This window comes from Triturus cristatus, chromosome 1_1 (genome assembly GCF_964204655.1).
Source record: "Triturus cristatus chromosome 1_1, aTriCri1.1, whole genome shotgun sequence".
NCBI classification, from domain to species: Eukaryota; Metazoa; Chordata; class Amphibia; order Caudata; family Salamandridae; genus Triturus; species Triturus cristatus.
In genome coordinates, this window is record NC_140579.1 from 214,825,869 (window position 1) to 214,853,847 (window position 27,979).

Genomic DNA, 27,979 nt, shown 5'->3' on the forward strand with positions numbered 1-27,979 from the left:
AGTACTGAGTACGGGCACTTCTTTTTTATTCCCCTATTAGCACCAGAACTTCTTGCTTCCCAAGGACAGTACCGCAGCAGGCAGGATTCCACAAAGAAATGGTGATCATATGAGCATACACAGCATGTCTACTCTGCGGCGCATGCTCACATGATTACCATTTCACACAAGCAGTGAAGAGCACGGTGGCTTCTGCCCAACGCGTGATGTCACCAAACAGGTCATTGTGTGGTGGGAAGGGAGGGAAGCTCTTTGAAAATGCAGTTTGCAATGGCTTTCACTTTCTTCTTTGCCATACAGCAGCGAGAGTCGTCAAGGATGGGCAGATAGTAGCAGCAGCTACTGAACATGTTTCCCTCCAGAGCCAAGCGGTACAAAAGGGGGTGGTGATGGATGGAGCATCAGAACCAATCAAACACTCACACCCAGTAAACAGATCTGGGTTTGATCCATCACCGTTCTTTAGCCCACTCTGCCACCCCAGTTCAGACATGGCCATATGCAAATCAGTCTGACCCTGTGCCTCATGGGAACAGTCCAGCCCAAACTGCCAAGCCATGCCTTCCCTGGAACGGAAACAAGCTTCCTAGGACCGGTTTCTGGCACCTCAGCCGTCTTCAGCCAGGCTTGCCTGAATCCAGTGGCAAAGTGAGCAAGGGACTCACGTCTGAGCATACCCTGCCAACTTATGGCGAACAAAGCGGTACAAAAGGGGGTGGTGATGGATGGAGCATCAGAACCAATCAAACACTCACACCCAGTCAACAGATCTGGGTTTGATCCATCACCATTCTTTAGCCCACTCTGCCACCCCAGTTCAGACATGGCCATATGCAAATCAGTCTGACCCTGTGCCTCATGGGAACAGTCCAGCCCGAACTGCCAAGCCATGCCTTCATTCCAGAGCCAGCCAGGGATTCAGGCCAGGGATTCAGGCCAGGATTCCTCCATCCATGGCCATCCGGGACCCGGATCGGAATCCTGTAGCTCGGCCCCTCATCTATGCAGCGTCAATGTGAACCCAGTACTCGATTCCTGCAGCTGGTGGACCCTCCACCCATGCAGTGCCTGCTGCAGAGATCTTCAGGGCATAAGAAAACTCTAAGTTGGCCTCATCACTTTCATGGAGGCCAATGCTGGTGCTCAGTGAGCACAATCTCTTGTATTATTGTCAGGCTAGATTTCGCTTTTTTTTTATTGACATTTGAGTCGAGCTGTTAATACTCAGGAAGCAGCACAGGAGCTGGAAGTACAGTGTGACCTCCAAAACAGCCAAGATGGAGTTAAGAAGGTGAAAGAGAAAAAAGATGCTATTCATTTTTTTTTCTCTTGTCACAGAGGTCGAATGTGAGGCAATACATTGCTGCTTATTCCTTAAACATAAAGTTTGATGTTTACTTTTATTTTTCTGAACGCAGAGAGGATTTTTTAAAGCTTGTACAATTTTCTTTTTTTGCTAACACACAACAAAACGTAAAAACCTGTAAATTAACTGTACAAATATTTTAAAATTAGAAGTAATAAAAGAAAAATGAAGCAGTTGTTTTGTAATTCTGAAGTGCCATGGAAGAATTTTAATAGCATCAGAACGAAGCATGATACTTTATTGGTTGATGCACAAAGATAAATATTCTCTGGAACTAGGGCATTCCATTTGTGAAGCAGGTGCAGCGGCACAGAGTCCTGAAGGGCCCACTGAAGCCAGATTATTGTAGCATTTCACTGGACAAACAGGGGCCAGTTTCCTTCCTTGCTTGCACTGGGGACCATGACACAGTAGCTATGTCAGTGGCTGGAACCTGGTTCCACAAATGTTCATTGACGTGCTACATAGTCTTATCAGTAAAACTGCATGTCTGTGCAACTTTAGTGTCCATGTCAAAGGGAAATGTGCTGTCTCTAAGTGACAGTGCACTACCACACCATGCACCACCAGCTACATAGCGCACCATTAACACTTATATGCTGGACGTGGCTCATTTGCTACACTTGTTTTGAGTGAATCTCGATGACTTCAGACATGTACATTAATTGCAGCACTCCCACCCTGAACATTATTCCAGCACCATGCTTCTCAAACCATAGACTGCAGAATTGTATCAATTATCACGCAAGCCAAGAAAATATTGATTCCTAGTAAATGTTTCCCATTATGTCTGCACCTCGCCCCACCCCTCACCCCACCTCCAGTCCCTGCCCCCTACTTCATAGCTCAATTTGGTGAGTACCTGCACTTTTCTTTTCGCATTTAAAGCACTGGCTAGAACATGGTACACCCCTGCCGATGTTAGGTAGTTGTTGAGATATTGATCATCTCCCTGTTTTGGGGTTGGCCTTTCTGCTGTTCCTATCTCACTCTATATGTTGGACTAGTAGAGTGTAGAAAGGGAGAGGGATATATTTACCATCAGAAGATGGTCCACAGCAGTTGGGTTCATGCGCAGGTCCGGTGGGGATGGAAAGGGAGAAAGGACAAAACTATCCCTCAAGGGTAAACAGGAGAAAGGGACTAACAGAAGATACACAGAAAGAAAGAATAGAGAGGGGAAGACAACTAAAAGGGACATTTTATATGAACATGAACAGGAGGAGTAGAGGAGAGACACAACATAGTAACAACTTAGAGGAAGAGAGGCAGAGATGAGAGAGATGTAAGTTGCAAAAGAGCCCAAGAGAATGATCGTGAGAACAGGAACCTGGAAGCTGTAGGTCAGAGATGGAGCCTGCAGGGCAGATGGAAGAGAGGGTGGCCTGCAAGGAGAGGAAGCAGAAAAAGAGATGCAGACCAGAGAGAAGGAGCCGGGCAAGAACGCTGGACCATTGTATCCTGTCTTAGAATCAGAAACTACCCTTAGACAGGGCATTGGCCTGGAGACAGGGGACAAGGCTGATCATTTATATGATCAGCAGTCCACCTTCCTCGACAGAGTATTATCTTTCTAACTTTACCCGACCTAAAGAAAAGAGTGAACCGTCAGAACGATTACATCGGCCCTCCATTGATACCACAGATTAGCTGATTTGATTTGATTTATGATTTTGTATAGCGCTGAATCACCCCGAGGGGTATCTCTGCGCTTGTAACGGCCCTACTGCACCGACAGACTGATTAAAAGAGATAGGTTTTAAGGAGCTTTCTGAAATGAGAGACGATCAGACAATCACGAAGATGTTGTGGCAATTTATTCCAGAGAACCGGAGCCAGATATGAGAAAGCTTTACCACCGCTACGCGATTTTATTAATTCTGGGGATGAAAAGTAAACGTTTAGATCCTGACCTAAGGGAACGTAGAGGAGTGTAATTAGTTATTTTACTAGCAAGATAGGACGGGCCGAGATTGTTTAAGGCCTTGAAGACAATGCAGCCTATCTTAAATTTCACTCTTTTCCTTACTGAAAGCCAGTGGAGCTTTCTCAAGAGGGGCATAGAGGGAGTTCTTGGCGGGGCTCCCGAAACCAGGCGGGCTGCCGTATTCTGCACAACCTGTAGTTTGTTTAAGGAGGCTTCATTGGTCGAAAGGAGCAGGGCATTACAATAATCTATTCTACTCATAATCACCGCTGTAGCGGGTAAAAGGAAGATTTTCTTTTCGTTTTCTATTTCCAGCATATATGTTCCCAAACCGGAACTACAAGAAAAGTATGTGGTGGTGGAGGGATTGGGGAGGGTGCAGAAATGCCTAGAAAAGAAAACCAAGGATACACAAAATGAGGAAACTAATATTTTTTCTAACATTTTGAGGTCTACAACTTACCTGATACCTTGTCCTGTTCCTTCCGAGTGACGATGCCTGGAGGGAGAGGACCCAAGTACATCCTGGAAGAGAAAGTAAACAAGAGTTCATTAGTGTTGTTTGAGAACTTGTTTTTAGTTTGTTATGACAAGCCACATACATGTTCAGACAATGAACAAAGCAGTCTTGAGAAACTTTACAAGGTCTTTTGATTATTGAACCCCCCCCCCCCCCTTCTTATCACAGGACTGTAGCGCCAAGCATTAGGAATGGGTCATAGCACTGTTGGCTGAACCAGTCTGAGTAAATCTGTGTGTGGCAGACAGTCAAGACTCTCGGCTGCACAGCCCAGAATGTTCCTGTGCTTGGCCTGTGGTCTAACCCTTGTCTCCCGACTGGGCATGATCAGGGCTTTGGGCTGGTGATCCTGCTGCGATGGGGGCTTCATGGACCGAGGGACGCAGGAGACCCAAATGTGAAGTGTGTACTCTAGGCTGTGATGCCCACAATACACTGCTCTCCACCCCTAAACGGTGCATGAACACTGCCACCCACCAGCAGAAGGCAGGCACACTCCCAGACTTCCACAGGCTGTATGAATACCTGAGACCTCTCATTCCTTGCTTCCTCTTCTGAGTTTCTACTCCCATCTGACATTATACCAAGCATCTTCCTCTATCAACAAAATTATCCTTTGACCCTGCTAAAAAACTGTTAGTATTAAGTGTTATGAAAATAATGGAATTAGATGGCAATTTCTATGGAATAATACAATTAATTTGAAGCGGTCTATTACGGTCACATTAAGAATCTCTTTTATTTTTTTTCATTTGGAGTAGTCGTTTTTTTGACAAAAACAAATTATTCTTTGATGCATTCCCAGCTTTTGTTCTTTCATACAATTTAATACACACAGAGGGGGAGGATCACTGCCTCTTCACATCTGATACTATTTAGATCTAAGAGTGTTACGCAGCCACTCTGGGGCCTGTAAGGCAGGCGGGTTCCACCTATTGACGGAGTTCGCATCAGCTCTCAATCGATGTGCTACTTAGATAGCTGAGCAGAGCCTCACCACAATTAAAATCTTTGGGATCTAACTCTAGAAACAAGACTCATGAACAAAACTAGTAGGATCAAAGACAACTTGACTAAAGGAGAGAGATCGGCGCTCAAAACACTCAGTGCTGACCCCAATATCATCATAAGAGAAGCGGATAAAGGGGGTAATGTAATCATTATGAACCGTGCGGACTACCACAATGAAATAATGGGTCAACTCCAAGACCAAACCTGCTATAAACATCTCAACTACAATCCAATTGGCCATTTGAGCAATCTCATCAACAAAAGAATACTAACCTGGCAAACTCTAGGTATCATTGATGAAGCCGAGGCCAGATACCTGAAAGTAACTAAACCCACCTTTCCCGTGCTTTATACCCTTCCGAAGATTCCCAAACGAGCACCTTTTCCACCAGGACGACCAATAATCTCAGGTATAGGCGGTCCCACAGAAAAGCTTTCACAATATGTTGACCTCTTTCTCAACCCCATTGTCAAAAATCTGCCGTCCTATATTCAAGATACGAAACACATTCTAAGCATCCTTACAGACATACAATGGCAACCCAATATGATCATGGCTACCCTGGATGTAGTTTCTCTTTACACATCCATCAAACCAGACCTAGGTTTAGAGGTAGTGACCAAATCTCTCCAACACCGTTCAGCATCATTGTGGGAACACACCAATATGATTTCAAGCATGATGGAGATTATACTTAATAACAACTACTTCCTATATGACAACCAATGGTATAAACAGACAAAGGGAGTAGCAATGGGTTTGAGATTCTCCCCATCCTTTGCCAATCTGTATATGGGTGCACTTGAAACTGAATGGCTATGGGGCAAGAAAGCAGCCCAATGGACGGATTTTATCGTCTATTGGGGAAGGTACATTGACGACTGCTTGCTATTTTGGTCAGGCTCACTAGACCAACTTGACTCCTTCTGCAACCATCTCAACTCCAACAACATGAATATGAAATTCACATGCCAAGCCAGTAGTAATTGTGTCTCTTTCCTTGACATTGAACTGTACGTGAAAAATGACACCCTACACAGCAAGCTGTATCGCAAGGAAACTTCTTGCAACGCGATCCTTCACGCAAGCAGTGCCCATCCTCTGCACCAGATACAAACAATTCCCTACGGAGAGTTTTCCAGGGCTAGGAGGAATTGTAGCGAGGACACTGAATTCAAAGACTGTTTGAACGACATGCAACACAGATTCTTTCAACACGGTTATAAACCCTTGATCATCAAGAAAGCAACCAACAGAGCTAAAAACATCCGAAGAGTAATGACCCTACAACCCAAAACCCCCAAAGAAACAGACAGACAAACTGTGAGACTAATCACAGAGTACAATGCCATCAGCACCACCATGCGCAAAAGCTTCAATAAACACTGGAATACTCTACTGACCGACAAATCGCTAAAGAATAACATAACAGCTCGCCCACAAATCACCTTAAGAAGAGGAAGAACCCTTGGAAATAGACTATGCCCCACCACACCACGCTCAGCTACAACTTCGTCCTGGCTAACCAGCCACACGGTTGGTTTTTTCAAATGTGGGAGTTGTGGAACCTGCAAATGGGCCATGAATGGCAGCAAAGATTTCAGTGGATGGAATGGCAAAAAATACAACATCACTGTTAACATCAACTGCAACTCCAACTTTGTCATTTACATCCTACAATGCACCTGCAAATTACAATATGTGGGAAGTACGATCAGACCTCTAAAAGAAGGTATCAGCGAGCATGTCAGAGCTATGCACAACGAAGATGCCAAGTACCCTATGGATTCGCCTATAGCTACATGCAAAACACAAGGACCACGCAAGAGCCTAACCTTTTTTGGAATTGACATCGCCAAAAACAGTGTCAGAGGTGGCAATCGTGAATTAAGACTGAGAAGACAAGAAGCGTCATGGATCATGCGTCTTCAGTCGGTCAAACATGGTCTCAACATTGACCATGAACTACAGTATTTTTTAGGGTCTGTCGTACTTTAGAATTTGGGACCGCGTAAGAGGCAGGGCCCTACCCCTGTCTATCTCGGTAATAGTGAACCGCGAATGGTTAATGCGGTATGTACAAATGCTTTTTGTAACGTTTTAGCTATGGATGCACTGTGTATACGCTATTTTACATCACTGCGTGGGTTCCATTTTGTATCGGTGGCAATCTTATGGTTGCCCTCACATAGGCTATATAGCATGAAGCAAAAACGGGCCTTTTAGAGCACATGTGGCTTTCTTTGACTTTTCTGTGACCTGGGCAGCTTGGCTCCGCTGCCCCAGGTCAAACTGGTCTCACGAGTTCCCCGTCCTCTGGCCACCTGTGATTAGCATCAGGGCTTGACACACCATAAAGTCTTTTCATCCTACACAACCCTCCAGCTAATCTCTTTCACACCTGACTGTTCCTGCTTTATGGCTTGTTTCCCAAAACAGGAGATGCTCATGTTTATTGGGGCCTATCGATATCTGATGTGGGATCTGAGCTTTGCTGTGTAAATAATTGCGGGCTGGGTTAACTGGAATGTGGGATGGTCATCATGACTCTGCCTTTTCGTTTGAAATGTATACATGTAATGGCCATATCATAAACTAAAGAATGTATGCCTGAGGCAGGAAATTCTGTATTTAAGGAGAAGCCCGTTTCTGTGATTTTTAGCAGTCTCCTGAGAACATACACGCTGTTGTACTTCTAGGATACCTGTAATTGGTCTGCAGCCAATAAACTGATCTTTGACTTCACCCAGAAGACTCTGTGTTTCTGTAGGTCTGAAACAGGAAGAACCCCGAAGTCATAGGGTGTGTTCCCCTGCACCGCTGGGCTTAAAATACCCAGTACTTCAGTTGGCGCACAACTCGGCGCGATTTCAGCGGTACCGGTCCAAGCCAGAGGTTCGTGAGGAGCTTCGTGTGGAAATTCTGGAGGAAGGCCGTCACTTCATCGACCCCTGCATGTCGACGTGGTCCGAAAGTCTTTTCTGCGAGGTTCTCCGCGTCCCGACGGCTACGAACGACTGCTGCCCTGATTAATCGCCCTGTTTTGGACCCTTGACGATTTTGGTAGAGCGAAACAATCGAGAGAGTCTTCTGGTGACGCCATCGATCATCAATATTCAGTTAAGTATAAGTGGAGCGTCTCCCAGTTTGAATTTGGTATTCTTCGGGATCATTTCGATTTGGTGCTTGCAAGTCCCAAAGCCAGAGGACTCGTGTATTCACGAGACTATCGTATTCGATAATCCTTTGACGTTTGAAACTAGACTAGTGAGCGAAGATGCCTGGTTCTAGTGTATTTTGTAGATTGTTTTGTTTGGGTTGTGGAAGGGATTTCCAGTTGGAGGATTCATGTCCGGTTCCTCCAATTGGAACTCCTACTTATGAGCTTTATGTAAAACATGGCGTGGGCCCCATTGCATATAATGAAATATGGATCCGATACACCAGAAAGGACGGTGTTTTAAAATGGCCCCAAAATGGTAGTTTCGATACAGATATCTTAGATAATTTGGAAGTTAAATTGTTTAAAAAGAAAGCCCGGCCGGCGATGTTTGATTCTTTCCGCCTATGGCGAAAGGAAGCCAAACAGAAGGAAATTAAGCTAGCGAAAAGAGATAAGAGAGAGAGAGGTATGTCAGTGATGCAAGCAGCTGTGCAATTTTAAGATAATGAGGAGGAACAAATGAAGGAACAGTTACATAGACAGCGCAAACTAGGGATTGATAAATGTTACCCTGTTTTGTCACCCCTTGTGCAAAATGAGACAAAAGAGAAAGAAAAAGATTCCCTAATGTCCCATTTGTTAAGTTCGCCACCCCCATATGCGCAAAATGCCACCGCACCTCCACAGCTTGTAAATGCACAGCCTCTAGTAAATATGCCGCAAGCCTTCCCGCAGCTGCCAGCTCCTCTTCAGCTGGCTCCTATCCCTGCAGTGCAGCCCTCTCAAGGACCGCCAGTTTTGCTACCTGTTGCCCCTGCGCTTGCTGCGACTTTGCCTAGCACGCCAGCGGCCTCCTCTGGCGCTCCTTCCTGCACCACCCCGGTACCTGTATCTGAATCTGTTTTTCTTCCCTCTGTCTATCCCCCTGTTTTTGCCTCAACTTCTCCTTCAGCACGACAACGATTAGCTAATGTAGTTACTAGTCTAATGTCGCCTCTCTTTGGGTCATCCAGTGCGACTCCTGCCTTACAGCGTAAGCAATTGCGCAGTCAGCTGCCTGGTCCCGACGAGAAAGAGGTGTTAGATCATCTGGCGCGTAGGTGGATTGGTTTCCCTTCACTCTATGATGTGGAATCAGTTGTTAACGTTTTTCACCAATGGGATGCCCCAAAACAGAGGTATGTCTTTGATAAAATGTGTGAATTCCTCTGTGAGGAATTGGAGGATAAGGGTGCAAACCCAAACCCACAGGAATTGTGTCGAGTGCGATTTGATTTCGAAACAGGTGTAATTGTGGGCCCCAAGGTAGATAAAGCAGTTGCGACTTTACTGTCCCTCAGAAATGGCGATTGTCAGCAATCATTGTTTGACCAAGATTTCCCTGTGGGGAGAAAGAGAAAAGCGCGACAATACCCTATGAGAGAAGTCCCTCCGGTATGGAAGGAAGCTGTTGCGGCTGATGCCGCTCATGGTATTGCTGCTATGCCAGCACATTTTCAGCGTGTTTGGGTACATGTTCCATGGAAGCGATCTGAGGTGTTAGCACTTAAACAGACATTGCATGATCCCCGTAAAAACCCTGCAGGATATTATAAGGAGTTGTCGCAAACTGCAGAATCTTGTGTAATGAATTTGGCCAACATAGATATGCTGTTTGGGAATGTGGTTCCACAGCCATTATGGGGATCCATTCGTAATATAGATCACGCTGTAGAATTGGGTGACACATGGGCTAATATCGTTGCTGCAGACGCTAGACAAGTTGGTGGCGCAAAACCTGAGCCTTTAGTGGCAGAACTCCCTGGTCGAATTATTACCTACATGAAAACTATAATGCCTGCGATGCGCGTAAATTGGGACAAACTATCCGCATGCAAGCAGAAGAAAGATGAGACAGTGTCTGATTTCTTCACCAGGTTTGAAGAAACGTTTATCGACCACAGTGGCCAAGACATGAGCACTGAAGGTGGCCAACGGTTATTCGTTGATAAATTTGTGCAGAATCTACTTCCCGAGTTGTGTAAAAAATTAAAAGACTCAGAAAGTTCTTGGGCTGTTTCCTCTTCAGCGCAAATACTGGCTACTGCACAGTATTATGAGAATAGAGACAAAGATGAGAAGGATAGAACAGATAAGAAAACGAAAGAACTAAAGACAAAGGTCCTCTTGCAGCAGGCCTATCCGCCACGTGGAGGACAGAGTAATTATAGGCAAACACAAGGTGTCTATCAGCAGCCCCAACAGTTTCAGAATAATCAGCAAATGAATGGGTATTATCAACCACGAATCCCTGTAGGTCCCAACCAATGTTCATATTGCAAAGAGGAAGGTCATTTTAAATACAGTTGCCCTAAATTAATGCAGCGTAACAGTAATGCGTATGGCGCAAGAGGTAGAGGTGGTCAACAAGCTCCTAGAGGTAGAGGGCGTGGAAATGTTCTCCAGAACGCGCGTCCTCTTCCGCCTCAAAATACCATAAATAGCTTTGATCAGCAAGCCAACGCGACTGGTAATACAGCTCAGTATTACAATAATGATTATTATGCAGAAGACGACAATGTAGAAGATGATGATTACTAGGACAGCCGTAGACAGAGAGAGGGAGTTGTTTCAGTGCCAGTGGATCAGAGCGGACCTTATGTTAAAGTAACTACAGCAAATGTAACGGAGCCCTTTCTGCTGGATACTGGTGCTGCAAAGAGTTCAATCATGCATTCAAAACTCCCTGGCGCGCCTTTGTCTGGCGAAATGAATGTCTCAGTAGGTTTTTCTGGCGCCCCAGTTAAGAACCCGATTTCTAGTCCTATGTTACTTTCTGTTGGACCTTGTGAGCTAAAAGCACCCCTCATTCTAACGACAGGTTGTGGTGAAAATTTGCTAGGCTTAGATTTGCTAAAAAGATTGCATGCAACGCTATATTGTTCTCCCTCAGGAGTACAACTTACATTAGGCAAGAAAGTAATTTCCCCAATGTATTTGTCTAAAAATGCAATGCCACCTGAATTGTCATCCCTTCCGGATGCCCTTTGGGCCACTGGTCCCAATGATGTGGGTCTTTTGGAAATACCGCCATATGTGGTCACTTTAAAGGCCAATGTCAGATTGCCACGCATTCCCCAGTATAAGATCTCCAATGAAGGTCAGAAAGCGTTGTTAGAAATTGTCAGCGATTTGATCACGAAGGGTGTAATTGAAGAGACAAGAGGCAACGTTTGCAATAGTCCTGTTTTACCTGTCTTAAAACGAACGGACCCTTCACAGCCACCTGTTTACAGATTTGTGATTGATCTTAGAGAGGTTAATAAGATTGTTGTGCCACAGTTTCCAGTTGTCCCTGATATAACTGCCTTGTTAACTATGATTCCAGCCTCCGCTGCATGGTTCTCAGTGATCGATCTAAAGAATGCTTTCTTTAGCATCCCAATTGCAGAGGAGAGCAGAGACATTTTTGGCTTTAGTTTAGGAGGTCGCAGCTTCCGCTTTAAACGCGCTCCTCAGGGCTACTGTGAAAGTCCATCAATATACAGCCAAGCTTTAAAAGCGCAGCTTGATGCACTGGTTTTACCCAGTGGCGTTATCCTCATTCAGTACGTCGACGATTTACTGATCGACGCGGATACTGAAAAGATTTGCAAAGAAGCTACATTGTCATTGTTGCGTCATTTGTCTGCCTTCCATCACAAAGTGTCTCTCTCAAAATTGCAATATTGTCGACAAGAAGTGACCTACCTAGGTCATCTCTTATCGAAGGAGGGAAGGAAACTGACCCCAGAAAGAATTCAAGCCATTGCACAGTTGAGTGTGCCAAGAACACAGAGAGAAGTGCGTGCTTTCTTGGGCATTACTTCATACTGTAGGCATTGGATTCCTAATTTTTCCTTGTTGGCAAAACCTTTGTTAGCATTGACATGCAAAGACACACCGAATCCTATTCCATGGTCTGAAGAGTGTCAGAAGAGTTTGTTGGAATTGCGTAATGCGTTATGTTCAGCTCCTGTGTTGGGTACCCCTGACTACAGCAAGCCTTTTACATTGTATGTTCACGAGAAAGATGGCTGCGCATTATCAGTGTTAACACAGCCTTTTGGCGACAGACCGCGTCCATGCACGTATTTTTCGTCAACCTTGGACCCTGTAGCGAGGGCATTGCCAAGTTGTCTGAGAGCCACAGCCGCTGCAGCTATGTCTATTCGACAGTCTGCTGGCCTAGTAATGGATAATACATTGATTGTTATGGTTCCGCATGCTGTGGACACATTGTTAAACAGGACCAAGACACAACACTTAACTAGTGCACGATTATCTGGTTATGAGCTGACACTGTTAGCAAACCATATACACATAAAGAGATGCAACACATTGAATCCAGCTACAATATTACCAATTCCAGCAGACCTAGATGAGATTGAGCAACATGATTGTCTATTCAGAACAGAAGAAGAAACGAAAGGGAGAGTAGATCTTAAAGATACTCCCCTAACTGAGTGTGATGGTACTTTATGGGTGGATGGTTCGTGTTTCAAGCTTCCGAATGGTGATACGACTGCTGCATATGCTATTACGACTTTGCACACGATTGTTGAAACTGCGCGTGTGCCACAGAATTCGGCTCAAGCAGCAGAATTGATTGCCCTTACGAGAGCATGCGTGTTGTCTGAAGGAATGAAAGTGAACATATATACAGACAGCCAGTACGCCTTTGGCGTGGCTCATAATTTTGGGCGATTGTGGAAAGAACGTGGGTTCCTGACTTCGCATGGAGCTAAGATTCAGAATGGCAAGTTGGTGAATGATCTCCTTGAGTCACTGACCCTACCGTTGCAAGTTGCGATTATGAAATGCAGTGCGCACAAGAAAATCACTGATGATGTTGGTCGTGGTAATGCGTTTGCTGATGAAGTCGCGAAAGAAACAGCAAAAGATGTAAAGACTCGAATGTATGTTGCAGGCCCTGCCAGATGGGTTGGTGATGTTGGAATGTGTTAAAACACAATAGAAAGTGTAAAGTCCCTTCAAGCTGAAGCCACAGAGAAAGAATTGAGCAAGTGGAGAGAAAGTATGGGTAAGTTGGATGAGAATGGTTGTTGGATTGATTTGTCAGAACATAGGCGATGGTTGTTGCCTGATGCATATGTGCTTCCAGTGGTTACTATGGCACATGGAATGGCACATATCAGTACGAAAGGAATCTGTAAGTTGTTAGCTCCAGTATGGCAGAATGCTGGAATTCCTAAGTGTGCAGAGAACGTGGTCAAGAATTGTATGGTATGCTTGAAGTACAACCCTGGTAGGGGAACCCCAACTCCAGCTGGTCATTTTGAGCCTCCATCATATCCATTTGAAGTTTTGCAGCTAGATTTTATTCACATGGAAAGGTGCAACAACCTGAAATATGTATTGGTGGTTGTTTGCGCTTTTTCAAAATGGATTGAGGCCTGTCCCCTAAAGGATAACACTGCTCTATCCACAGCCAAAGCCCTTGTGAAAGAATTTTTCCCTAGGTTTGGAATGCCAAGAATGGTGTGGAGTGATAATGGGAGTGAGTTTGTGGGCCAAGTGATGAAGAATGTGTGTGAGGGACTAGGTATACAGCAGTAATTTCACGCTGCAAATCACCCCCAATCAGCTGGATTAGTAGAGCGCTACAACGGCGCTCTAAAACTTAAACTGGTCAAAATCCAAGCGAGCTCAGGTCTTAAATGGCCTGACGCTCTGCCTCTAGCACTCCTGTCCACTAGAATGACGTGCACTCACGAGTGGGACTTAGTCCCTACGAGGTTGTTTTTGGCCGCCCGGCCAATGTATGGGGTGTGCCAAGACCGACGAAATTCAGCGAAATCGAACACCCAGTACTGCTTGATTACTTGTATGATTTGACGGTTAAACTGCGTGTTTTACACCAACAGGTGCATGATACTCTCCCCCCGGCTTCTGAAGCTCCTGGACACCCTATCGAACCTGGCACCTGGATCCTTGTGAAAAACTTTCAGCGGAAAACCAACGATGAGCCCCGCTGGATTGGCCCTCACCTCGTACTACTGTCTACAAGATCAGCTGTTCGAGTAAAGGGGAAAAGGAACTGGATCCACGGCGCCCACGTGAAGAGGATCCCTTTGCCTCTGCCGTAAGACCAGTGGGTCCAGGAGGGTATCGCAGACTCTGAAACAGACACTGTACCTCGTTTTGTGCCGTTCAGTGATGCACGCATAAAAGGCACAACTTCAGCGCAGGAAAGTGACGATATTTTGCAAGAAGCTGTGCCACCGTCAATTCGATTGGACACTACCGAGCCTGAACTCTTGTTTCAAGATCAAACAGTACCTGGCCGTCTCCACTACAATCTGAGACCAAGGCCCATGGACAAATAAATATTCTTTTTCTTTTACCTTTTCATTTTTTGATAACCAGAGCTCTCCCATCTGAAGGACTTTCTTGATTTTTGTTTTTCGAACCACCATCCGGGTTCAGCCGCAGGGTCGCGGTGCCAAGACTTTGGGGTACAGGCCGAAGACGTTAGGTCGACGGTTCTGGTTGGTCTAGGGCGTTCCCCGGACTGACAGGCGTACCCCTTAGCAGAAGATACTCACCCGCCGCGAGCGGCACGATTAGAGGATGGAGTTTTGTAAGATGGAGAGACTCACTGAGGAAATGAACTTTAAAGCAAGAATATGTAGAATAACGAAAAGCATACGTTTTGTGTTTGTATGTCTGTTTATATTATGTAGTATGATAATGTTTACTGTAGGATTTGTATTCTTCTTCTCTCAAGAGCCCATTACGCCCACTGTACAGCCTATACCTCCTCCTACTATCTCCTCACACTCTTTTCACCCTCTGCCTGAACATGAACAAGTTAGACGATCAGAGTTTGTGAATAACTCGTTTATTCAGCTCCTGCACCAGCACCAACTAATCATGAATACAACAAATTGTTGGGTGTGTGGTTTAATGCCACATACCATTAATGAGGGTATTCCCTATCTGGTGCTGCCGTATAGTTACAATGGATCGTCATGGGCATTCCAGACCATGTTTCTCTATGCACTAGATGTGTACTCCCCGCGACAACCGCGTTCCATCAGACCTAGCACCAATAACAAAGCTTTAATGAAAGGAGTTGCCGATATGAGTAGAGATATCGATGCATACTCATCCATTCCCAAAGAAGAGCTGAGAGCTTATGTAGGGTGGAACGCAACGGGGTATAGTATTAGTCTGGGTGAAAGACAGCAAAAATCTCATCCCCAATCTGGGTCGTACCCCACATAGGTCGGTTCTGTTTGCAAGGTAATGGTCAGAATCCTAGAGCTCAACTGGGAAGAAGTGACTGTACTGAAAGGTACACTTTTCCGTCACAGTTTTCCCCTGCGTTTTTGGCTGCCAAGGGTACATATTTTATCTGCAATGACCGAGCATATATATGGTTGCCCCCTGATTTCTCGGGCACCTGTTATATTGCAAATCTGCTACCGCCAACATTTACTGCCGCCTCTGACTATCACAAGACCAGAGTTATGAGAGGCGTGATTAGTAAGGAGGATACTGCCGGTCAGGAAGCGGGAGATTTCTTTTTGGGTTTCCTGCCATTTTGGGGACCTGAGACAACTGACTCGTGTGGTTGAATCCACTGTTAATGTTACGGCTGGTGCCCTTGGTAATTTAACAGCTGAGCTCCAGGCGGATCGCCTCATGACTTTGCAGAACCGCATGGTTTTAGACGTCATACTTGCAGACCGTGGTGGGGTATGTAAGGTTATCCAATCCAGTTGTTGCATTTTCATACCAGACAACGCTCCAACAGTTTATCAAGCCATCTCCAAACTGCATAAAATATCTGAGTCCATACACGTGGATAAAGGAGATTGGTCACTGGTGGGGTGGTTCTGGGAACTGATATCTGCCTGGGGTTGGAAAGTTCTGATGGTCATTGGAATGATCTTAGCCATCCTTTTCCTGTTCTGTCTGTGCATACAGTGTGCTCCTGCGATATGTGGCCTCTGTCCTACATTATATGTAAGGAAACCTGTATCGAGGGACGAGCTAAGTAATAGGATGATGCTACAGCAACATCTCCATGACTTCGTGAATATTGACCTAGACTCGGATTGAAATGAGTATAGTTATTGCCTATGTAAGGGCAAAAGGAGGGCCTGTCGTACTTTAGAATTTGGGACCGCGTAGGAGGCAGGGCCCTACCCCTGTCTATCTCGGTAATAGTGAACCGCGAATGGTTAATGCGGTATGTACAAATGCTTTTTGTAACGTTTTAGCTATGGATGCACTGTGTATACGCTATTTTACATCACTGCGTGGGTTCCATTTTGTATCGGTGGCCATCTTATGGTTGCCCTCACATAGGCTATATAGCATGAAGCGAAAACGGGCCTTTTAGAGCACATGTGGCTTTCTTTGACTTTTCTGTGACCTGGGCAGCTTGGCTCCGCTGCCCCAGGTCAAACTGGTCTCACGAGTTCCCCGTCCTCTGGCCACCTGTGATTAGCATCAGGGCTTGACACACCATAAAGTCTTTTCATCCTACACAAGCCTCCAGCTAATCTCTTTCACACCTGACTGTTCCTGCTTTATGGCTTGTTTCCCAAAACAGGAGATGCTCATGTTTATTGGGGCCTATCGATATCTGATGTGGGATCTGAGCTTTGCTGTGTAAATAATTGCGGGCTGGGTTAACTGGAATGTGGGATGGTCATCATGACTCTGCCTTTTCGTTTGAAATGTATACATGTAATGGCCATATCATAAACTAAAGAATGTATGCCTGAGGCAGGAAATTCTGTATTTAAGGAGAAGCCCGTTTCTGTGATTTTTAGCAGTCTCCTGAGAACATACACGCTGTTGTACTTCTAGGATACCTGTAATTGGTCTGCAGCCAATAAACTGATCTTTGACTTCACCCAGAAGACTCTGTGTTTCTGTAGGTCTGAAACAGGAAGAACCCCGAAGTCATAGGGTGTGTTCCCCTGCACCGCTGGGCTTAAAATACCCAGTACTTCAGGTCTTGGCTCTTCTAACCTGATGTTTTCTGTATATTTATGTAGGTCTCTTTCTTTACTCCTACAGGTCCGCCAGCTGTATTGTGTTAACATGTTTCTCTGAACATGGTGGTGAATATTACGGTTTTCCCACCTACCTCTTTACCTTGTTGACTCTGGTATTATACCTTACTGGTTTCTTTGTATTCTGGATTTTACTCTCTTTTGCCCTTTCAGGTGTTAGCCTTCTATCGTCTAATCATGCCTAATGTTGCTACCCATGACTATTGTTCACCTAGCCTCAATGGCTCCATCATATTTTCACTGTCATGTTTTATGGCCCTTTTTGTTATCAATGTTATTATTTTGTTACAATCTTACATATGTACCACCCTAGCTTTTCTTCTAATGGATCCTTTTCTGTGTGTCATTTGTAGAACTCTTACCTGGTTTCTTTATACCTAATAACATACTTACTGTCCTGTTCATTTCTATATCCCCTGTAATTTTCACCTTTGTTTGTCCTTTCTCTCTGCTGACTTTCCGTCCACATATTCCACGCATGTTACCTAATTTCATTATATCCATCCATTTACGTTACTTTCCATTGTCCTCACTTCCGGTTCTACAACCGGAACCACCTTCAGCCGCTCTAGTCGTTTTTAGACCTGGAGACTATTTTATTTCCAGTCTTTCCAACACTCTGCATTCCGCACCTTGGAATCGTAAGCTGATCCCGCATCCGAGATCGCTCCACAACCGGTAAGGCTCTGCACTGCACACCCCTTCCCTTTTTGTATTAATTTGTACCCCATTTACTGATCCACACTCCCTGTCTTTCCGACGCTACAGATCCTGCTATTTGAGCATTTACCCGTTCAATCCCAGCTCCCGCCTTTTCCTCGGCGGGAGATTTCCTTCTCCTCAGGCGACTTTTGACAGAGGTCATTTCCGAAATTACCACCTTCCGTAACAGGTAGCTGCCACTGTCTTGTATTTATTTTCTTCCTATATTTTCTTCTTATATCTGTTTTAATTTACCTGTGCTCCTGTCACGTTTCATTACTGCTTTTCTACGCAGGATGTTCTCTTGCATCAGTATTTTCATGAATCTACTGTGAAACGAACTTGTGAACCCCGGTTTATTCAATTATGCCCTGTACTTGTCATGCACCCCTTTGTTTTATTATTTGAATACTTGATACTGACAGACACCACCCGCTTAGTTCCTACTAACCGTAATGTGTGCAACAATGGGTGATTTTGTCACTTTTTGACTTCCTTGCAGTTTCCCGTACCTTTACTCTTGACATATTCTTGTTTTCTTTTATGATTTTCATCATTAAGTTCCGAAAGCTATTTACAATGTTCTGTATTCGCGATGCTTTCTTTGAAATGTTGGGTTTTGAGCCATTTGACCTCCATGCCGTTTCCTGACCTACATTTGTTCTCCATTTCACTGTTTCCGTTTTAATATGTTTTCAGCATTATTGTGTTTACTCTATGAATCCCCTTTCATATTCGACCGCCATATGTTATGTATCTGTCCTTATGCCGTTAACGTATCCTTTCACTGGCATGACACACCCTATATAGCTTAGATTGCTATTGCCTTTGTCGCATTTCTACACTGTCGATTACTAGTCTTATTTATGCACGTCACACGGCATTCTACTCTTACTTAGGTCCTTTCACTTACTTTACCTTCTACCCTTTCCTGTAGTAGCCACAGGTTTATTCATTCTGTTAGATTCAGGTACTTTCACAGTTATTTTGTATTATTCCTTGCATTATTCTGCCTGCCTCACTTGATTGTACTCTTCGCTTTACGCTAGCCACGACCTTCCTTCACTATCTTGTTACACTTTTGCTCCCCTTTCCCTGCACACCGTTGAATCCTCCGTCTCCTTCATAGCACCGCACTTTGAGCCGGTTCTTCTGGCGTCGTCCTTTTTCCTTGGCTTTCATTATGTTATGACAGTGGCTATAGTTCCATTTATTTTATTTTATTTTGTTCTAATTATTGACACCTTGCTTTTACCTTTATTTTTCCCTATTCGTTTTCCTTCCTTAGCCCTGATGAGTCACAACAGCTACACGTTGTGACGAAACACGTGTCGGCTGATTATTTTCTTATGTATATTGAGTTGAACATTTCATTAAAAATCTTGCACGCAACACGCCTGATGTCGACCAGTGTATGTTCATAATAAGAATTCTCAGACACTTTCTGGATTATGTTGAATACAAACAGAACCAGTTAATTATCCATACGTGTGCACAGGATCTCATTTTCAGTTAACTCCAGAAACACTCCAGAAACCAGCTGCCATTCAAACAATGGTGTAGGAAAGTAGGATCTGCCTTTATGGTTACCCCCACTTTTTGCCTGGTGCTATGCTGTTTCTGACTAGTCTGACTGGGATCCTACTAATCAGGACCCCAGTCTCTGTGCTTTCTCCCCTAAATTGGTATGCAAGTACTTAGGTACATCACAGATTGGACACTGGGGTACCCTTATCAGTCCCTAGCATATCTTACTGAGGTACCCAGGGCATAGGTACAACAGAGGTCCCACATGGACTGAAGCATATATTCTGCCACCCATCAGGGACCACTCAAACTGTAACTACAGAGCTGCCATTGCCACCTGTGTAAGCCGGTGCTAACACCACTTATGAAAGATATAGTTTTCCCTATATCTAAGGTCATTGCACTTAAAACCTATAAGTCACCCCTAACGCAGGCCTTCCAATCCTGAAGGCAGGGTGCTCGGTTCTAAGTGTGTAGGTTTTCATGCATGAGCAGGACACCCCTACAGCCTTTGGAGTCCATTCTCTTGGGTTGTAAGTGCATCATCCATTATGATACATAGAGTGGCCTTGCGTCATTTCGCGATGACCATCTCTAAACTGGCTGTAACCAACCCTATCATGTATGGTATCGAACATGTTGGAATCATACCCCCACACTGTAAATGGTGTGGGAGGTCTGATTCCATACACTGTAAAGCTCCTCCGGGAGGCCCTCAGTGCTCCCGGTACCAGTCTTCTAGACCCTGACAGCCCAACATGGGTGCTGCCGACCAGAGCCATGATTATGCCCTCCTGCTGCTGAGCCAAGCTCGTGCAGGGGAAGGCAGAACAATAGGTATCCTGCCACAGGGAGGTATGACCACCTCCCAGACAGGGTTTAGTGTGTTGGACCTGGGTGGGAGCGCTTGCCAGTGGCACTCAGTCTGCTTGAAGGGCACATTTGGTGCCCTCCTTGCATAGTCCAGTTCACACCAGCTCAGGGAACCGTTGGCACCAGCTCTGGCAGGAAACTGGATGAAGGACACTGTCTGACCCCTCCCCTGGGAGGGAACCCTGAATGGTCCCAATCCTTTCCTTAGGGTGCTTAAGGGCTTACCTTTAGGTGGGTCCCTAGATTCGTCGTCGGACAAGATTTATTTCAAGACGCCACTTCTTCTTCGACCGTCTGGGCACTCTTGGCTATGCTGGACTTTGCTCTGGGCATCAAGGCTGCCACTGGGAAGACTCTTGCTGCTCCTGATCTTGTTGCCATGCTCGTCTGCTGAAATGTCCGTGCCTGTGCTCCATACAGGAACCTTCCAAGGCCTGTTGGCATCCAAGACACCTGAAGGAATATCCCTTGAAATGAAGGAGTCACTTCCCTGCATCTGCAGGCACTGCAACTAAGCTGACCGATCTGCTGATCCTGGGCTCCTATGGACTCCGAAAGGCTCAGCAACACAGGTTGTTGTTCTTCACAATCCTCAAAGCCTGCCCTGCCCTCTCACCAAGTTTGAGGCCAGTATCCCTCGTCGGAGCCGCAGGAACCAAACCCCTCTGCACCGCATCAACTTGCTGTTGCAAAGGCTTGTTGGCTTCCTTCCAACAAGATCTTTGGGCTCCTAGTAGCCCCAACCTCAAACATCTCCTGTGACCAAGATCTTCATCCTCCCCACATCACTTGCACCATGGGCCTGCATCTTTGGTGAGCTGCTCGTGGTCCTCTTGCGACTCTAGTACCTCCAGCCTGTGGGTCTTCTTGATTCTCTTCCTTGATTTCTGTGGGTTCCCCTGATTGCTCAGGGCCTGTCCTGACTCCTCTGCTTGTGGTGAGTCACCTGGACCTTGCTGGTCCTTACACTGCACCTTTGCTTTCCATGTTGTTTGCAGTTGCCATGGCTTGTTGGTGCTCCCGATGGACACGTACCCCTCAACTCTTGACATCCGATGTGGGACATCTCATGAATGGCTCCTGGTCTTCCACAGCGTCGCCTGGCCCTCACAGCTGCAGCTCCAAGGTCAGTGTCATCTCTCCTGCAACACTCAACATCGGTGGGCATTCGTCTTCCGTGCCTCCTGGTCACTCCTGAGTGGCATAGACTCTGTCCCCTCTGCTTGCAGGTACTTCTCAACTTGAATCTACCTTTGGGTTTCACCCAACACTTTCCAATTCTCCAGCAGCGCCATCTTCCTGAAATCCTCCATTGAGTTTGACGGCGGTTTCCGACGCCACTTCACACCTATGCGCCCGGCTTCCCTGGTGTAGGTATCCAGGTTCCTAGTGTATCCATGGGTGGGGTGGCTCTCCAACCTTCTGCTACCACTGGGTTTCTTCAGGGTCAACTGGCAAGGGTCTTTCTTTAAAATTACAACTGTGACTTATCAATTGACTTGCATTGAGCCCACGGTCATGTTCCTACTCTGCACACGACCTCCGTGGGGTTTCTAGTTACTTACCTCGGGTGGTTCCTTGGGTCCCCGGCACTTCTACGTCTACTGGATGTAGTCTTGACTTGAGGTTCACATACCACTATTTTAGTATATGATTTGGTCTCTCACTGGTGACCACTGTGTATTTCATGCTACTTACCTGTTTCTATTGAAAAGTATTGGGTGCATTGTGTATATTTCCGGCTAGGAGGTATCTGTATGTGTTAGTGAGTGTCTTATAATAAATACATATTTTTATAAATACACTATGTGGTTCCTTTTCATTTAATCAATACGATTATGTTCTGGTAAAGCAAGCTGCTTTACACTCCTTCTGGACTAAGCCTGAAGGCCGCTCTCCACAGCTACCACTTAGAGAGCTTTCTAAGGTTGTCTAAGACCTCTTAAATCACCATGAGGGTTGTCTGGACTGGTGCATGGTGCACACTTGGATAAGTGAGCACCATATACTAAGCCAGCGTCTCACATAAGGAATCTATGCAAAGCAGTATGCCAGACCCCAGTGCCATTAAAACAAAAGGACAGAGAAACTGGCGACTTGTCTAAGTTCCACTGTCATTAATAACTTTTTTCCTACATAGGGCTTAAAACTGCTGTTGGCTTTTATGTGTGTTGTAAACCAGAAGTTTCCTATTGTCCACTCTAATGGTACTCAGTTTACTGTCTGTGAAAGGATGTAAGGATAGGTTGACCATGCTGCAATTTGACCGTGAAATCTGCAGATCACACATGTCCTCAATGAGTACATAACCCAGCGTAAGTACAACTGAAAACACACATTCCTTTCACTATTATCTAGTATATTAAAGTTAGCAAAGCACTACATTCCGTTATTGGACAGCATATGCAAGCCCAGATTTTACTTGCATGAAACTGTAGTCTAGTTTGTTCAGTTAAAGTAGAACCGAATTACAGTTTCAAGAATGAATTTTTTATAACAATGCTTATGGCATCCCTGAAGATAGGGAGCCATCTGGTTACCTTTGGAAATTTCAATGAAAGGCTCTGGTTGCAGCCGCCTGTAAACACTGTAAACTGTGCACACATAGATGAGATTATGACCTATCTGGCCTCAGATAGGTCATAAATAATTAGGCCCTCAGAGAGGCAGGAGCGAGAGTGTTTTTTTTTTAATTAAGTCTAAAAGACCCTAGACAATTCTTGCCTGACAGGTAAATTACTGTCCTCTGTAGCCCCCAATATAGACATCCCTCAATGCACTGCTTCCTTCACCCATGCTTATTGAAAGACTTTCACAGGACAGAGAGGGCTTTAAAATCAACTTGTGTGGCTGTCGGCAGCCAGTGCTACCACTGTAAAGCAGGGGGCTTATGAACTTGATGGTAAACTTGCTTGACTACCTAGGCTGCCTGATTTTGAAGTGTCTTCAGCATCATTGCGATCTTTCTAGCTGTTGCAATGAAAGGGGAGCTGCAATAACCTAAACTCTTGTGAGCCAACAGTGGTTTTGGTCTTTGCAGCCCTCTCCTTTTCCTCCTATGATTACCTTGTTATGAGAGTACTTAGTCAACTTATTCAAATGTTCCTCCATACCAAGAGTGGAATGAAAGCAGACACCAAGTGCTGTGACAGACTGGTGGCCACCTGTCAGTATCACCCTCTAGCTGGTCTCTGACTTGGAAATATTCTGCCATGCATGCCCTAGTAGTCAGTCAGTCAATAAGTCTTTATTCGATTAACATCATAAAAGACATACTATACATGTTAAAAAGAAGTTCATATAAAATACAATTCATATTACAATACAAGATAAAAAGTACAAAATCATGTAAGATATTTCATAGTGAACAATGATTAAGACATAATGACTAAACATAGTAAAATTTGGTAAAACACACGCCAATCTAATCTAAAAGACCATAGTGATGGTGCTAATTGAAAAACAGCTGAAAGCATGTGGGACACATATCAAGACTTGAGTTTCCGTACCCTAAGAATCCATGCCCAACTAATGAATTTGGCAACACCTATAACTACAGGTTTTGAGGTGTCTGTTTTCAAAATTCTACTAGCAACCTGTGCAGAACGGGTGCTCATTAATCTGCAAACAGGACGAAGCCAAACACGTCGAGGAAGTAGGTAAGTTGGACAACAGAAAAGAAAATGATCCATAGATTCGATCATATCTACACAGAAGGGGCACTTATCACTACCAAGAGGACTCCAGCTTTTGGTGAGACCTCGCAGTGGTAGGGCGCCCATTCTAAACTGATGGTACAGTTTACGATCAAGATGTTTCAAAATGGTGTCCCAGTAAGCTTCATAAACAGACTCATCCTTAAAATCAAAAAATGTAGCAGTCATAGAGGTGCCCATAAGGGAGGCAAATCTCCTGTTCTTAATCATACACCAATAGGCTTCCCTTAAGACATTTTTCGGCGGGAAGACTACAGTGTCTGGGTTAGCCCAGAGGTCACCCATCCCAAGGTCAGTCAACAGGGTTTTAATACCAGACAACCATGATATCCTATGCGAACCCTCCAACCCTTTAACCTCCAAGAGGGCTTTAGCATAAATAGATAATTCAGGAGTAGTCCAAAGGCGTCGCCAAAACGCCAGGGGTCTATACCCTGCCAAGTCCTCTAGAGGCTGGATTCCCAAATCATATAATAATGGGATGCGCGGAGTAGATTGCGGAAGCCCTATTGCTGACCGGAGAAATTTGTTCTGGGCAGTCATCAATTTGGACAGGTTACTAAAGCCCCAAATTTCAGCACCATATAAAATGGCAGGAAGAATCTTGGAGCCATCAATCTTCATTAGGGGAGCTATTGGTTTTGTTAGAGAAAGTTTATGCTCTTTCAACAAAGCTCCACCTAATTGGGCATCTTTAAGAGCTAGGAGATCCAGCTGGTTCGACCAGCTGCAAGTCTCGCTAAAGGTGACCCTAGATAAGTAAACACAGCCGTTTGATCCAAACTGACACCACCCAAACATACCCGCGCATTAATGCGCCTGGGGCCTCGAAAAACCATGAACTTGGTCTTCCCAACATTTATTTCCAACTCGTGTTCGCTACAAAAAACCTCAAAGCGAGACAGGGCTAACTGCAAGCCCTGTCTCGTCTTCGATATCAGAAGAGTATTGTCTGCGAACATGAGTAGGGGAATCTTCATTCCAGCCAAGGAGGGTGCATCAGTTGGGTGGTTAGAGAAATAGTTTATAACCCTATTAATAAATGGTGAAAACAGAGTGGGAGCGAGCACACACCCTTGGCGAACTCCTTTGGACACTTTAAATCTGTCCGTCACCTCCCCTGGTTTGCCCCATCGAACACGGGCATACGTATTATCATGAATAGTAACCAGGAAGGACACCAATTCTTTGGGCATGCCCATCTCCAAGAGTGCTTCCCATAACTTGACCCTCGGCACAAGGTCAAACGCGGACCGTAGGTCCACGAAGGGCGCGTAAAGCTTACCACCCCCCAAGAAAACCTCCTTCCAATAAAGGAGTACTACCCTAAATGCTTGGTCCAGGGTCCCAATATGTGAATGAAACCCCGCCTGAAGAGGGGACAACACATTAAAATCAGCCATCCAGGATTGTATACGACCCAGTACAAGGCGGGCTATAATTTTTTGTACTGCGTCAATAAGACTAATTGGTCTATAATTGGCCGGGGCAGAGTGATCGCCTTTCTTATAGATCGGCAATATCTCTGCCCCTAGCCACGAGTCAGGGACAGCAGCACCATCCGCAAGGCCATTTGCTAACACAGTCAAGTACGGGATCCATACATCTTGCTCCTGGATGAATAGGTCAGCAGGGATACAGTCGGGACCCGGAGCCTTACCACTCCTGATACATTTTAAAACAGACTTAACCTCACAGGGGGAGAATTCCAAAGGGTTTTCGACATCAAATGGACAAATATTATAAGCCACCCTATTGCTAACCTTAAACTGCTCCTCGAAATACGCGACCCCCTGCCGAGGCTCAACATAGTTGGTGGGCCGAATATCCGAGGAGCAGTTGCCCCATTTGAGAAGATGCCAGATTTGGACCATATTACGGTCATGACAAGCCTGATATAGATCCCTCCAGCGGTCCTCATCCCAGTTTTGCTTGGCCTTAAGTTGGGCAGATTTATATGCAGTCCTACATTTTTGGATGGTAGTGGGAGAACTAGATTTAATGGCCTGTATCAGGGCACTTTGGGCCAGTCTACAGTCCTTGTTAAACCAAGTGCAGGATCTCAACTCTTTGCCTTTACCGATAGAAGAAGAAGTTCTAACAAAGAATGATTTAAGTTCGGTAAAAAGCATGTTGTGAATATCCCGTATGTTATCCTTAATAAGATCTTGGGACTTCAACTGGTTGAGAGTTGCCATGGTATTGCTGACCAAATTCCTGATAGCCGCCCGAGAAGTCTCACAAGTGGCGATTTTCGGCCATTTCACCCTTCTTAGATCGTTTGCGAGAATAACATCCAAAGGGGTACGGGCGTCAGGAGTAATGAGAAGGTCAGTAAAACTGTTATCATTAATACAAAGGACAAGTGGGTTATGATCACTCTCAACTCTACTTACTACCGCCATATCGTCAATAAGCAACCACAACTCCAAATTGACTAAAATATAGTCGATTCGACTCCCAGTTCTACCATTATCAAATGTCATCCTCCCCAACCTATCCGATTTTGTTCGCCCATTAACTGCTCTCATACCTTGATTTAAACATAAACCTTTCATAAACAGGGCCGCTTGTGTCCACTTTCTTACAGGTTCTAGCTCCAACTGGGGAACACCCCAGAGAGAGTCTTCATCCTCTGTGAAATCCCCGCTATCAACACCCAAGGGCTCAAAGCAGACATTAAAGTCTCCAGCCACTATCTTATTAGTGGATTTTGATTCGGACCCTAAATAGTAACATTTACCTCCCGGGAGGCCCCTCACATAAATGTTTATTATAAGGAGATTAAGGCCATTAAGAAATTGAACCCTGATGATCAAAATGTCTGGACTACCGATTGGGACCTCTGCCACAGTAACACCCTCACATTGACGGACCCAAGTGGTTAAACCACCCATCGGTCTACCCCTGTGGCCCTTAACAGCAGGTTTAAAAAAATTCAGGAAACCTGTACGGAAGTGGGGGACCATTGCCCAGGTCTCTTGAAATGTCCATATCTCGAAATCATCAATAAAAGTGGCCCAATCAGGAATGTCTAGCCTGGATCCCAACCCTGCAATGTTCCATGAACCCAATTTCAGTGGTGAATTAACAAGACCAGTTTCCACCACCTGTCCTGGGACAGCCAGGAGATCAGTCACTTTAGCAGAAAGGGGCTGTATAGAAGCAGAGAGGTTAGACGTGCAAGGAGTAACACTAGGAGGTGGTAACATAATAATATCCGGGATCTGGTGACAAGAGAGACCCAAAGCCCCAGGATCTGTCTGTAGGGGACAAGCAGAGCTAGCCCTACGTCAGTCATTATCCTCCATTGTTGAGAGGATATCAAAACGATTGGTGGTCACAATGGGCTGGTTAGGCCTTACTGGAAGACACGAAAAAATACGATTATCCCCCATAGATTGAAAACATCCTGGCTTATAAAAAAAGCCTAGCGGGAGGATTTTAATCGAGTTAAATGCTAGAGGTTGGTGGAGAGCGGCTTCCAATATGTATTCCCTAGCAACAACTCTGTTTTTCGGCATTTGTAGCATATCAGTCATCTGAGATCCATCCTTGAATTAAACAGACAATAGCATTTAGGATCTACAAGTTCCATTCAATGATCTACGTCAAATGAGGGTCATATAGTGAAACGCGGCCCTACCAGAGGGCAGCTGATCATGCAGGGTTTTTACATAAACATTAAAGAGAACTAGATTCAACAGAGAGACCCGGAAACACTAGAAGGGATTTCCATGGAGAAGTTCGAGTCTTATCACATCTAGACGCACTAGGCTCGATGTGAAGACAGTTAGATCTCCCTTTCCAAATCTGTCACAACTGGGTTTTTGTTCCAAATTAGTATCTCAAGTTTTGCAAAATGACCGCAGATCTGAAATTTTTCCCAGGGCGGATTTTTCCAGGAAAAACCTGGTAAAATGTGTAAGGTGTAAACTGGTCTAAAAGTGAGAAGATCTGCAGTAATTAGGTGTGGAAACAGTGGTAGCGCATGCTATTCAGTATTGGGAGCAGGAAATCCAAGAACGGATGTGACATGAATGCAGTTCGGTATTTCTGTGGGAGGTTTCAACATCAGACCATTCAGAATGAGGGCCTT